Source organism: Argiope bruennichi, chromosome 10, assembly GCF_947563725.1.
Source record: "Argiope bruennichi chromosome 10, qqArgBrue1.1, whole genome shotgun sequence".
In the NCBI taxonomy this organism is placed as follows: domain Eukaryota; kingdom Metazoa; phylum Arthropoda; class Arachnida; order Araneae; family Araneidae; genus Argiope; species Argiope bruennichi.
Genome location: NC_079160.1, coordinates 38,162,090 through 38,176,092, shown reverse-complemented (window position 1 = coordinate 38,176,092; position 14,003 = coordinate 38,162,090). Strand labels below are relative to the sequence as shown.

The 14,003-nt window shown below is 28.9% G+C and overlaps 1 long non-coding RNA gene across 1 annotated transcript in view; it reads left to right on the top strand.

Moving 5' to 3' along the window:
* Positions 1 to 14,003, top strand: part of LOC129988913 (uncharacterized) — a 106,831-nt gene that overhangs the window by 14,780 nt on the left and 78,048 nt on the right. The window contains exon 2 of the long non-coding RNA XR_008785699.1: positions 11,530 to 11,619. This is a non-coding gene — a long non-coding RNA (uncharacterized LOC129988913). The remainder of the gene's footprint in view (positions 1 to 11,529; positions 11,620 to 14,003) is intronic.

The window sequence follows — 14,003 nt, the reverse complement described above, 5'->3', positions numbered from 1 at the left end:
TATGGTTATAGTTATAAATCGATTTAAATAAGAAATGGACAAAAAAATCAAAACCACACAAAAGAATAAGAAAACTGTAACCAGGTGCGAATCTCCTCCACTTCATTACTCGGAAAAAAAGGTACAGACCTACATTCAACTTCTTTAAAAATTCAAATCGCGGGGAATCGTCTGCCTTTGAGAGAGGCAAAGATATTTTTTTTCATCATTTTATTTTTATATTCCTTTCTTGAAAGTAGATGTGGCATCGTCAACTTTTCTGTCGCGTGCCTTATTTTCAATAGAAGCACATCTAGCATCCTCTGCTTTGAATCAAATAAATGCTGAGTATAATAATAGAAAAAGCGGGAGAAAAAAAAAGTCATCCAGTCCCCGGCTGTTCGATTTTCGGTCGTACATCCGCCAAACGATCCTTTCAGCCACGTGTCCCGGCGCGAGCTTACTTTCTCTTTCCATCTCTCATTTTAACAAAAAGTATCGCTCTTTTGTATTCGAAATCTCTTTCATAGAATTGGAGGACGACATAGCAATTTTCTATCTTTTTTTTTTCATACACATCTTTGATTTGGACAGATTTTTTTTTTGCCTTCATTTCTTCTGATGGGGCGAGGACTGTTCTCATTTTTTCAAATCCGACTTCAGACGCACCTTATTTTTGGAACCTTGCCGTTTGTGTCCCTATCCCCCAAAAAATCTATTTCCACCTCAAACCCATGGAGGGATGCCTTTTTATTTATATAGGAGAAACCCTTGTTATTGCCCCCTCATCCCTTTTCCCTTTTAATCGCTGGAACATAACTTACCTGGTGATTTTATGTTCCTAGCCCCTTGGATCCTTTTTATATAATCAGTCTTGTTGAAAATAATATAAAATAAACTATTTATGTCTTACATAAAGACATAAAAATGAATTATCGGCAATATTTATTGTAATAAATAATAGTTGTAAACTGGAATAATCATAACGCTTTCATATTTAAAATAAGTCAGTAAGTATAGTTTTCTAGCAAATACCAATCTAGTGAATGTAAATTTTAGCATTTCTTTCACTTGAATAAATAAATGTAATGCTAAATTTCTTCAAGAAAGTGAAACGTGTAATAGAAGTAAAATCTGATATAGAAAGAGGAAATTTAAAATAATTAAGTGGTATCACCTATAAAAGCTGTGACAAATCTATACTAAAATTATCTAATAAATTATATACTATTTCTATATACATGTTGATATCTTCAAAGAATTTGGTAGAAAAACTGGGAAAGAGAGCAGGGACTCTCCATACAAGATCAAACTGAAGATGAGAATGCATTTGTAATCACAATAATTATTGCATGTGTCTTAAAAATTGTATACATACTTTGAATAAATTTCACTTAAACAGCATCAAAATTTGTTACCTCAAATTAATGTTTGAAAAATTGAGCACTGAATTTGATCAGTTAGCGGATGTGTTTGGATTATTGATCATTATACTGCTGAGAAAACCAACCAGAGGAATAGCAAATAACAGTTAAAAAGTCATTTGGCATTTCAGAAGATTCTCTTTCGACAGATGCTCTTAACTCAGTGTGACACATATCGCCTTTCGTGTATTCCCACGAAACATTTTACTTCCTTATTTGTCTAAGTGAGAGGAGGGAGGACTCAACACTGTCTGCCCTAACCATTTCTTATTTGTAATTACATCAAAATGTGCTCTTGCGTCTTAATAGTAAAGTGGAAATGCTGCTTCATCTTGTTGGAAGTACCATTCTTTAATCTCTTGAATATAGCAAAATGTATTCCTATAGTGAATTCAAGTGATTTCACATGAATACCCCTCCTCTTCCAAGAAAAAGGTTAAATTAATCTAAATGCTATCAAATTACTCAACTCAGTTAACGTCTCCTAAACACTTGCCTAATGCTTTATTGTCAAATGAGCATTATTAATCGCTGAAAACTACAATTATGATTACTGGTTTAACCAGTATTTAAAGAAAAGTGCAACTTTAATGTAAAAATAATAATGGTAAAAAAGGGGAAAAAATGATTCCCCCCCCCATTTTTTCGATGTTTACATTCATTAGCTTCAGTTAAGGAACTTCATAATGCATTATTTATTACTATGTAATGCATTTAAAGTGCACTTATGTTTTTAGACACCCAGTAATTTAAAAATTAACACCAGTAGATTTTTAACAATTTGGTGAAACCTTCATTAATTTTCTGTAAAAAATCTTATTATATTGCCTATACTATTGCCAATTTATTCCATCGACTTTTATTATTTTAAGTATGGTAGGGCTTTATTACAAGAATTTTCACAAAATTACATGAAAAAGAAACTTTAAGAATTTAAAAAGAAATTACAAAAAATAACTTATTCATAAAAGAAATAGATCTAGGTGCGTACTGGCAAATCCTCAATAACTCGAAAAGGGACCAAATGAAATTACTGTCATAATTATTTTTATTATTTAACCTCACTGACAAAAAATATTTGAAAAAAGCTTTATTCATTTAATTTTAGCATTGAATCTTTAGCGGAATTCCATACCAATATTAGAAATGGAACTGACAGAATTGTAGAAGACAACATTTCGCTTTTTGCTAAATAATTTTTATACCTTGTAAGTCAACAATTCAACAACTAATTCAACAATTTTATTTTAACTTTTATTTATTGACTGTAACATTTAGTATTACTCTCTATAAGCAAATAATATTCTTTTAATAATTGCATAATGAACTTTTATCAGGAAATTGATATGTTACAAGCACTTCATTTAATATATAAAAAAGAAAATCTGATTTGTTTAGTAATTTTTTTATTTTAAAATATCAAATAGATATTTAATTTTTTAATTTGAATGAAAAAATATAATGTACGTATTTTTCATTTGTTAAGTTTGTTTTTAAATTAAGATAAATAAATGAAAAAGCTAATCAGATATAATTTTTAGACAAGGAGAAATCTGTGTACTGACTTTCTGCTGATGAAATTGTGGGTCTGAATCTAATTCTATTAAAGACTTTCGGTTTTTCTATGAATATAGAAGTTTTAAGAAAATGTATCACCTCAGATATAATCCCTTTCCTTTTTAGATACAGCGCTGTGTTAGACTTTCTTGTCTTTTAGCTGTAATAATTATTCCAAATCATCTGTAATTTTGATTTTGCACCTTTTTAAAAAATTAACTCTTAGAATTATTATTATTAATTTTCTTCAAATCTTCCATGGTATATTTATAAATATTAATTTTTATTGTTATATGGATTAGAAAGAGAATTAGACGACCCATTGCGATATTTTTAATAATTCCTTTTTGCCATCGTAAGAGAACATGCAAGTTTAAGTACTCATTTATAGAATGTTTTTGCGCCTTCTCCGGGAGATGATTAAAGTAATTATTAAAAAGTTTGAAAAGGGATGGAATAAAAAATCCTTAATTGACAGAATATTAGTCAAATGTTAACTTTCTGCTATAAACTAGTATGCATTGTAAGTGATGAAGTAGATTTCATTAATTATGTAACTGAAAACTTTATATTTTATAGTTATTAGGCTTCGTAGAACATAAAGTGTACTCTTAGATTATATTAAATGGCTTACGAAATGCACTAATAGCCTATCTTAAACTGTTCATAAAATCTAAGAGCATAACTTAGATTTTAAATACGCGTAAAATAATTTAATCAGCAATTGATGGCAAATGGTAATATTGAGAATAAAGAGACTTGCTGAGTTGTGAAGCACTAATATTGTACATTATGGAACTTTCTCTGTCCAACAACAGCAAAATATGAACCATTTGCCTCGGCATAGAGCGGCTTATTATAGATTAGGCATATCGTGGTTCTTTCATTTTTCCTAACGTTAACAATTTCTCTGTAAAACTTCTGTTTACATTGATGTTTCCCTGACTCGGTTTTAGTTCCTGGATCACCCCACCTGGAAAACTCCCTTTAATCCTTCGAGCTTCCTGTTTTAGAGAACCCTCCCCCTTCCTTCTGCTGCCATTTTCTTTACAAAAGTTGTGGAACGCGTGCACTGTCGACTCTATCGATCCGATGCTTTTTTTATTGATGATCTCTTGGATGTGCCCTAACTCTGTGAATGGGCAAGCAGGGGACTTTTCATTGTTGCACAATCGAAATAAAAATAACGATTCTCCAAGCATTCGGTCACCCTTTATTATTTCTTTTTTTTTTCATTTCCCCCTCCCCCCCATTTATTGCTTTGTGGATATTGTTCATATGACGTCACATGTTGCAATAGGTCGGAATTCGAACTGCATGTAGACAACATCTGTAAAGCAAACACGGTAGTTTTTCTTCTTTTGACTGGGTGCAGTAGTCATTTCCCTTGTGTTGTTATTATTTATGTTTTTCTTGGGGAGTACCCTCCAAAAAAATGAGTAACTCTCTTAAGCTTTTACTTTAGTTCAGATTCTCTTGTTTTGTTATTTCTATTCTTCTTCTTCCAACGTACCTCACTAACCTCTCACTATTTCTTAAAATAAACATTTGCAAAAGATTTTTGAAAATTAGAAATTGGATATCATTTCTGCTTTTTTACGAAATGCGACCTACTTGATTCACTTACAATAACACATCTCAAAACATTAGCACATAAAATTAGCAGCAATCAAAACATGATGACATCTGTCCCATAATTGATAATGAATAAGTGATCTATGATATAATTTTCTTTTTATGACAGGGTAAGTTTGTGATACAAGGCAAATGCGCTACATCGATTTTATTTTGGAATGCCTGGAAACATCTGGCAGGCCATGAATGGACTTGAATCATATAAGACAACTCTATGAATGAAATATCTGTAGTTAAATGTTAGATGACAAATGCATTTAAGCTTTTCATATGACTATAACGTTATTCGAATTATACAATTAATTATAGATATCATAATTTATCCGATTACTCAAATGTGTGAATGCGTGATTAAATAGAAAGTTCACAATTAAATTCAAAGATCACACGAAACTAAATTCACCACTTACATGCATAGTTTTGTTTCTTGTACATGTTATCAAAGATTTCTATTTTAAAGCCGTTGGGGGTTTGATTTGATTACTTATCATTTGCAGTGATGCATTTAATAATAAATTACTTGACAAATATAGTATAGCGTTGCCGTGACAGATAAAATTCTAGAGTACTATAAAATAATTTAAAATTTTAGACGAATTGTAAATTATTCCGAATTAAATCTCAATAAATTTGATATACCAACGTCTTACATTTATAAAACAATATGTCTATTGAAAATAGGTCAAGAGAAATAGAAAATTCACTTATTCTTACTTATGCCATCTAATAATACGATAATTGCAAAAACAAGAAATAGATAGCCTGAGGTGTGGATTTGCCTGGGAAACTGTAGTGCACGCTATTGCGGTTAGATGGAAAGTGGGGATTAAAAAAACCTGGGGGAGCGGGGGCTGCTAATAGAAAAATAAAACCTAAGATGCACCTCTGCTAAAACCGGGCCATGTGCGTGACTAAATATTTTTCATATACATTTCATGATGCAATTATTCTTCAAAAAGGATCTGCAACATTTTTTATTATTATCGATTGCATTTTTTTTTTACTTCTTGTTTTTGAATAATTGTTGGCTATCTCTGCAATTTCAAATACTTATATTATAACCTAAGAAAATAGTAAAAATTTATTGGAAAAGCTCAAATTACTCATTTTTAAGTGTTAACAAAGATTTTTTTTTTTTTAAGTCACCTATTTTTTAATAACTTTTAGTTCTATTTTATATTTCAGTTGTCATCAGGTTTTAAACAATATCCAAAGAAAAGTACTCGAAATTCAATCACTGAATATAGAAAAATAAATCTAAATGTTTGAATTTCGTGAGAATTTTTCTGCTATTCTGCTATAAATTCTAATAAAAATCCCAAAATAAAATGAAAAAATAAAAACATTTTTTTAAGTGTCATATCAGATTAGATCAGTTGTAATCTACTAGATAATTTACCGGCACTGCATGGAATAAAAAAACCCTTTCATGTGTAATTTTTTTAAAAGTAAAAACTAATTTTTTTATAAAATGTTATTTTTTTATCATATTTAGTCTTCTTTTTTGTAGTACTATATTTGTCTATTGCAATACTTATGTAAGAAAACATTTTATTTTTGGAATGTTTTAAAAAAATTTCAATTAGAATATCAATTGAAGCAGACGGCTTTAGAAACCGCCGAAGTTTGAAATATTTGTTCTATTAGTCTAGCAAATTTCGTTCACAAATGTTGAAATATGAGAAACTTTTAAAGATCCTTTTGAGCGGCAATTAATTAAATAATAAATTTTTCATTAATAAAAAAGCATGAAAAATAAATCATCAGCAGTTTTCCTAATATAAAATATTAATCTTCTCTGTTTCTAAAAATTTCTCTTAAAATTTACTCTTATGTATTGACAATAGTTCATCGTGCATATTTTTGTTAATCAACAAATAAAGTTTTCGTTTCTACAAAATATTTACTTTCCGAGCCTTCATATAAATTTGATAGATGCACTTATGTTTTTCGTTTGATCATTTTTAAATCACTACTTCAAAACAAACAAAAGACGTTATCAAGATATACGTATTAACATAAAAGGGAAATATTTTTAAAAATAGGATAAAATATTTGAAGTCAGAACGTTGCCTAGAAAAGGAGTACTTAAAAATCTCCTTATTTCGAAATCGTTTGCTCTAAATTTTTTTAAAAAATTAATATCGATCGAAATGATTACACAGAAAGGAAACTGATATCGTTGAAAATATAAAAATATTTAATTTTAAAATGTTGTAAAATATTTTCTGGCATAATTTTCTCCGAAATTATTATATTGGTTACCAAAATTTTGGTTACTTCTCATAGACTGTAGCTACTGCTGTCTATGAACATGTTTTATTTGCGAGGGGAAGCTTTCCTTGTCTTGTCTTCGCCTAAGCGCTTTATGTTTGCTTTCAGAAGAAAGATAAATTTGAATCAATATTTCAATGACATTAAAAATGCTGTCAAAAGGTATGTATATAATAAAATAAAAAATTTAAAAAAATGGTGGCAGAACATTTCGAAGTCTTAACTTGCGTAGCAAATAAGTATTTATAATTTCTTTATCTCAAGATCATCTCCATTAAATTTTCTAAAAAATTAACAACATTTGGAAGAAAAATTACACGAAATTGATAATTTCTACAAGGCAAAATTTTCAATTTTATGATGAGATATTTTTTTGATAATTTTTCTTGAAGTTTCTGGGGTAGGAGGAAACAAAACATAGGTTAATTTCTCATAAAGCGAAGTGGCTATTATCGGTGCTCTTCGTTTCACTCTCCTTTCTACCTATGTTTAAGCAATTGTCTTACGTCTGCCTTCTCTAAATCACCATTTTCGATTACTAGCACCAGGTGAAAAGACATGTATTAAAATAAAACTAAAATTAATTAATAGTGGTAAATTAAATTAACATTAATTTTAATTCCTTTAATGTTTTTTATTAACAGAAATTAAAAGAAATGTTATGTGAAAACAGTAAAATTTTGAGTTTTAAGAAGCTATTGAAATATTTCTTTTAAGATTATTTGCACCAAAGTCACTGCAGAAAAAAGGCAAATTTTCGGAGCAATGTTTAATTAAATTTTGTTTTTTGAAAAATAGCTAGCATTCTTTTTCTTGTCTTGAAGAATAAGTGTACAAAGTCTGTTTAAAATCGGTCCAGTCGTTTTAGGAGGTGAGGTGGAACATACATGCACATACACATACCCACACTAACTTTTATTTATATTAAGATGAATAAAATATTATTTTTAAATCTGATTCTCATGTATATGAATGAAATTAATTTGCATAATCCTTAAAATGATTGTTTCACATCTCTACCACTTTGCATTCCACGGGATTATAATCGATATTGATTGTGACACTTGTGACAAAATCCATTAATCTTTCCTTTAATCCTTTTATAATAGCGACGATTGTTTTTTAAAGGTTTCGCAGCCTGCGGCGACTGTGTCTCGTTTATGAGCGTCACGTTCAGCTACCGAATAGCAAATAAATTGATGATCAGCCATCAACATAGCCGCGCATTCAAGGATCAGAACTGCTCTAATGACTGAAATAGCCTATTACCCGAGCCCACAACTATCAAGAGAAAACAATAGCCTGTTACTGACCTTCTCACCTTGTGATACACAGTCCTATAGGTGGAGCGCAATAAAAAGGGAAATTTAACTCCTTGATATGGCAACCACGTTTTTGCTTCTCGTAAATATTTTTTGGAGAAATTAACTAGTGGAGGCATTTAATGTCTTCTAAAAAGGTTGACAGTCAAGTTTTAAAGACATAGTTCGTGGAAGTATTATATTTTAACGCTTTTATTCAATTCGACTTCTTTAACAACATTAAAGATGAAACTTCGTAACTGATTTTTTTTAATCCTCGCTTCCAGGTTTATTTACAGCAATAATATTGAATTTTGTACAGTTTCTATGTTCCTTATAAAAATCTATGTTTTTTTATAATATATGTTTCTATATTATGTTCCTTATAATAATCTATGTTTCTATATTATGTTCCTTATAATAATCTATGTTTCTATATTATGTTCCTTATAATAATCTATGTTTCTATGTTCCTTATAATAATCTGTATTTCTATGTTCCTTATAATAATCTATGTTCCTTGTGATTAGAACTTAATTAACATTAATCGATCAATTTTGGTTAAATCGTTGCTTTCTGGTAATAAATTTGAGAGAAAAAAAATCAATTTCATATTTTCATACTTATAAAAATAAGTTATGGAGTATATTGTAGATTAATCAGTAAAAGATTTTTAAAATATTTTTTCTTTAATGTACCTAAGAAAGAACATCATTTTTTATTAAAAAGTAGGGAGTTTCAAAACAAACTCATGAAAGCTTGAGGATCGAAAACAATTTTAGAAGGCAGCAAAAAATATTTCAAGAAAGAAAATTTCTAAATCTTAAAAAATAATTAATAATTTAAATTTGATTGAAATTTCAGGTTATTTAGTGTATTTCTTTCACAATTTCACGATTTTGCTTTAACTCTTATAAGTTAAAAACAAAAATTATTCTCTGCTTTTTACTACAAAACCCCACTTTTTGTTAATCAGAGCGTGCTCTTCAAATGTATGCAAAGGAAAAACAAAAACTTTTGATTTATGAATTTTTTAAGCAATATGCAGATTAATTTATATTGTTTCGTAAATTATTAAGGCGATTTTGACTTTTCATGATAATGCATATTCTGTACTCTACACAAATTTAATCTTTCTTTAATAATCTGTTATAAGTATTTCGTTCTTTAAAATGGAAACCAAAATATTTAAATGCTACACAAGTCTAATAATAATCTTATGTCAAAACGTAACAGCGTGGGCACTACCAGCAATTCAACAACTTCAGAATTAGACTTCTCAATTATATACTTGCTTGTTATTTTCCAAATATAAATGGTTGACATATCAATTTTAGTGAAATTTAAAACTGTTCTGACGGTCATTTGACAGAAGTTATTGTGTGAATTTTCTTTATTCGTGACTGATTTATAATAAGTTAAGGAATATTACTTAAAAATTTTATAGAATGGTCTTATAAAATGTACAAACAAAAGGCGCGAATCACGGAAAGTAATCAGTAAATCACATTATTACTGCTGCTTAAAAAAAAAAAAAATTACGAATAACAAAACATAAAAATTATGACAGTCTAATGGTTTCAAATTTTTCTGAAAACACTTTAAAAGAAAATTTCTATTCCAAGAATTTCTTTCAGAAATTTCTATTCCAAGAAAGAAAAGGTTTATCGCAGGTGCTATTTCCGTTGATTAACTTACTGCTCATAGAAAATTGTAAAAAAAGAAAGAAAAAGATGCATGGAATATATTCATTGAGAAAATAATTATTTAATGAAAAAATCTGTTTGGAGGGGTGTGTGGATATTTTCTTGGAAAAATACCCGCTAAATCAACTAAAAAAAAAGGAAGAAAGACTGAAAATTAAGCTATCTGCGTCCTCACATCAAAAATATAAATAAATTGAAAACTCTGGTTGATTTTAAATTAGCCAGATCTCTTGTTTCTTTGAAATAAGAACACAAGAAGTATCATTACATTAATGACTTACTAATATAGTATTTAAATGCCTACATTTTTATAAAATTTGCATTCTTATATTTTTTTTTTATTTGTATAAAAACATTTGCAGCTATTAAGCCTGAACCGTATTATACGTTCGCAAGAAATTAATCATATTTTACTTAAAGCGTAACCTTTCAATAAGACACAACCAGTTCTTTCACCAACAGTGTCATTCTTACACGTAAGAAAAGACAAATAGGAAGCAGTAAATCACAGAAAATTGAACTGTCGGTTGAAAATTCTGGCAGTAAGTGTAGACAAATTGGTTAGAAATGGTGACTGTAAGAATTAATGAACCATCTGGGTCCCATGATTTGTGTTATATCTTGTAGGATAAAACTGCTGCCAAAGCAAAGCAGTGGGTAGCAATTTATGAAAGGATTAAAAGGATTCCTTAACACAGAACGACGTGGAACGCCCAAAATAAATTGACCCTTCTAAAATGTGGCATTATGATCTTCTATTAATGCTTTCAATGCAGAATTTATCGATCAATTAAGGGACTTGTTTCTTGTTCAACAGCACATCAATAAATGCACTTGAATTGAACGAAAGTATCATTTTACAGTCAGTATATGTTAACAGTGAGTAAGTTCTTTAGATATTAAATTTTCATCTTTTTATCGATGATATTCATATATCATTATAACAAATATGCTGCACAAATTATTCAATCATTTAAATACGTGAACATTATTTCGAAAAATCATTATAATCTGGGTAACAGAATTTCTTAGAAATTTCCTTTTAAGAATGATTCATATGCCGCATTTCATAAATTCAGATTTCCCATGATAGATAACTAATTTATTTCCTTCAAGTAAGCACCGAAATAAGGAAAAACAAATATTTTATTATAGTTTTTGCTCATATATTAATTAGTTTTATAATCGATACTTAATTTTACTGTTACACAAATGATCGAAGTATTTTTATATTCGATAAACAAATAGAAGGAAAAGTTCACTAGCAGATGCATGAGACGATACTTGTAGAAGGTTTTTGCTGCTGAATAAATTTCATTTTCATCATATCTATAGTGTCAGCAGATAACACTAGATTATGTAGAGACTAACTTTTCTTTATGAGCTTAATTTTCAAAAATTATGGCACATGTAAGCAGACTTTGATTGCAAAACCTATTTAATAGATTCTTTTTTATTAAATAATTTCTAATATCTGCCCGAAAGTTCATTATTTTCAGAATATATTTTGTGTAAAATTCATTTTCAACCACCCACCCGAGCCAAAAATTATGATGATGAAATTGTGAATGAATATTGACTGATTTCTCCAATCGATTTCCCTTTCTTTTGTATAATTTCTTTTTAATTAATTAATTTTTCTCCCTTACATAGATTACAAAGACCGGAACTGATTTTGAAAATCATTTCAAGCTGATGAAATTCAAAGAACTGCTTTAAGAATTTCCAGCTGTAAAATAGAAGGTACTTCAATTGTTTATTGCAATTATTTTATAAATGCAATATGTTAACAATGAATGTATGAACAAGATTTTATTGACTTTATTAAGTTTCATTTTTATTAGCGGGATATTTAATTATCCATTTTCTGAAAAGAAACGATGATCGTTTAAATTCCATATCCTATGGTAATTTTAATCTCAAGAAGTTGATACATGTACTTAATTAAAACGACGATGTATTGAAATGAATAATTTTCTAAAAAATAACACTTTAATACCACTTACAAACTAAATTTAAAAGCAAAAAGATTGTGCATTTTAACTTATGGTATTACATTGCTTTATTCTATTCTCTTTCTTTATAATCTAACAGAGTTCCGTTAAAAAAGTTCTAACGGAACTTTCAGTAAGTGTAAATTAGAATTGAATCATTTCATTAATATGCCTTATATTATCTTATCATCATAAAAGAATTTATCGCCTCTAATAAAATAAAAATTCCCATTTAAATTGAGGATAGCGAATGGCTAATAAGCGAATATCTTCACCGAAATTTCTAGGTCATCTTTTGTACATCATCAGTTCATCCTGACTTCTATGACACTGAAGACAGCAGCTAGTTGAAGACATAATCTTCCTCCAGAAAATTCACAATAAATGCCAGTCATGCGTAAATTCCGTAATTAACTTTTTTTTGACGGTAGATCTTGTCCCGTAAACAGACACTTCACGGGAGACATGTCAGGAAATTAACGGCGCTTATAAATTCAGTTCATTATGCCGGTTATCATTTTTTTATTATTATTATTCCCCCCTCCCCCTCAGAAAATCTGTCATCTTAAAAAAAAAAAGAGAGAGAGAGAGAAATTTAACCTGTTTCGTAATAATGGCGATGAGGAAAAATTTGTTCGTCAAACAAAACTTGTCTTGGGACACGATCATAGCACGCGTTTGACACATTTGCTCGACCCTCGTAATGACACCCTCGTATTGGACTTCTCTAATTACTGGGGCCTAGTTTCCTGGAAATCTTAAGGCGTTAATACACAGGCTGTCTTGCATTTTCCTCAGATTAAGCAGAATTGGTAGGGGGGGGGGAAAGGACACCGGAAAAATTTATCGTTTGTCGGGGACATTCATTTTTTAAGAGACATTTTTGATTGCATTGATTGATACAGTACCATCACTGCCTTGGGAATTAAAATTACAGTTATTAAAAGAGGGAAAAATTAGGAAATTTTTCAGAACATCTCGTGCATAACTAGATGATGGTGTGATATTTAAACAAATCAGAAGATAAATTTAAGAAATTGCCACCTTTGGCTTCCAGTACTTTGAATGTCAACTTTGATAAATTATGGAGACCATGTGGTTGCTCTTAATAAATAACAATCAATGTATGAAATACAATAATTTTTAAAAAATGCTGCAAAAATATCTTCTAAATCGCAACTTCTGAAAAATCTATATTACTTATATAATTTATATTTTTAGTCAGTACGTTTTCTAATAGATTTTGATATTTTTAAAAGATTTTAAATTGCTCAAATAACCATCTTTTATAATTAAAATGTTTGAGAAAAGCGTTGTTTCTTAAAAATCGGAAAAAAAATTGCTGATTCATATAATTTATTAAATTTCGAGTGTAATAACTTAACCTTTTTTAAAATAATCTCCTAACTATTAAAAGAGAGTTATTTTAGAAAATATATTTGCATATAATTTGTATTATTTTAAAAGAAATTCGATATTTATCATATTACACAAACTATGCATTCGCAATTGATCTCCACCACTTGAAAGCTTTTAAAAATCATTACAGAAATTTTGAATCTTATGATCTGTTTTTGAATTTGATAATCTGCATTTCTTCAAATTTAATTACTCAGTAAATCCTCTACAATGATATTAAATTCCTGTTTGGTTTACAAATAAATGATTATAGGAATGCAAAATTTTAAGAGAAACTACTTCTTTTCCTTAAATTTTTAAGAAATTCACTACTGTTTTGTATTAGATTCATAAGTTTTAATATATATCTATTGAATTTTTTTATTTTCAAGCCTCCTGCAATTCTGCAGTATTTCATTATTAATTTTATGATAATACTAGTCGCTTCAGGCAACCAGCTGGCTCTTCGGAAATATTGGTTATATTTCATTATAGAAAGATAATTTAGACATTGATTTCTCCAAACTGTCTGATATTAACATCGTGTTATTTTAATTATCTTACTTTAGTTCTATTTATTGTATACATGAACCTTTCTAACGGAGACAGTCTCATAACATTGTAACGCAATTAAAAACATAAATATTCGATTATCTAACTTCTAAATAACTTCACGATATTGTAATTTCACTTCTTTATTTCTTTTTTAAATTACACTGGTATTAAACAGAATCG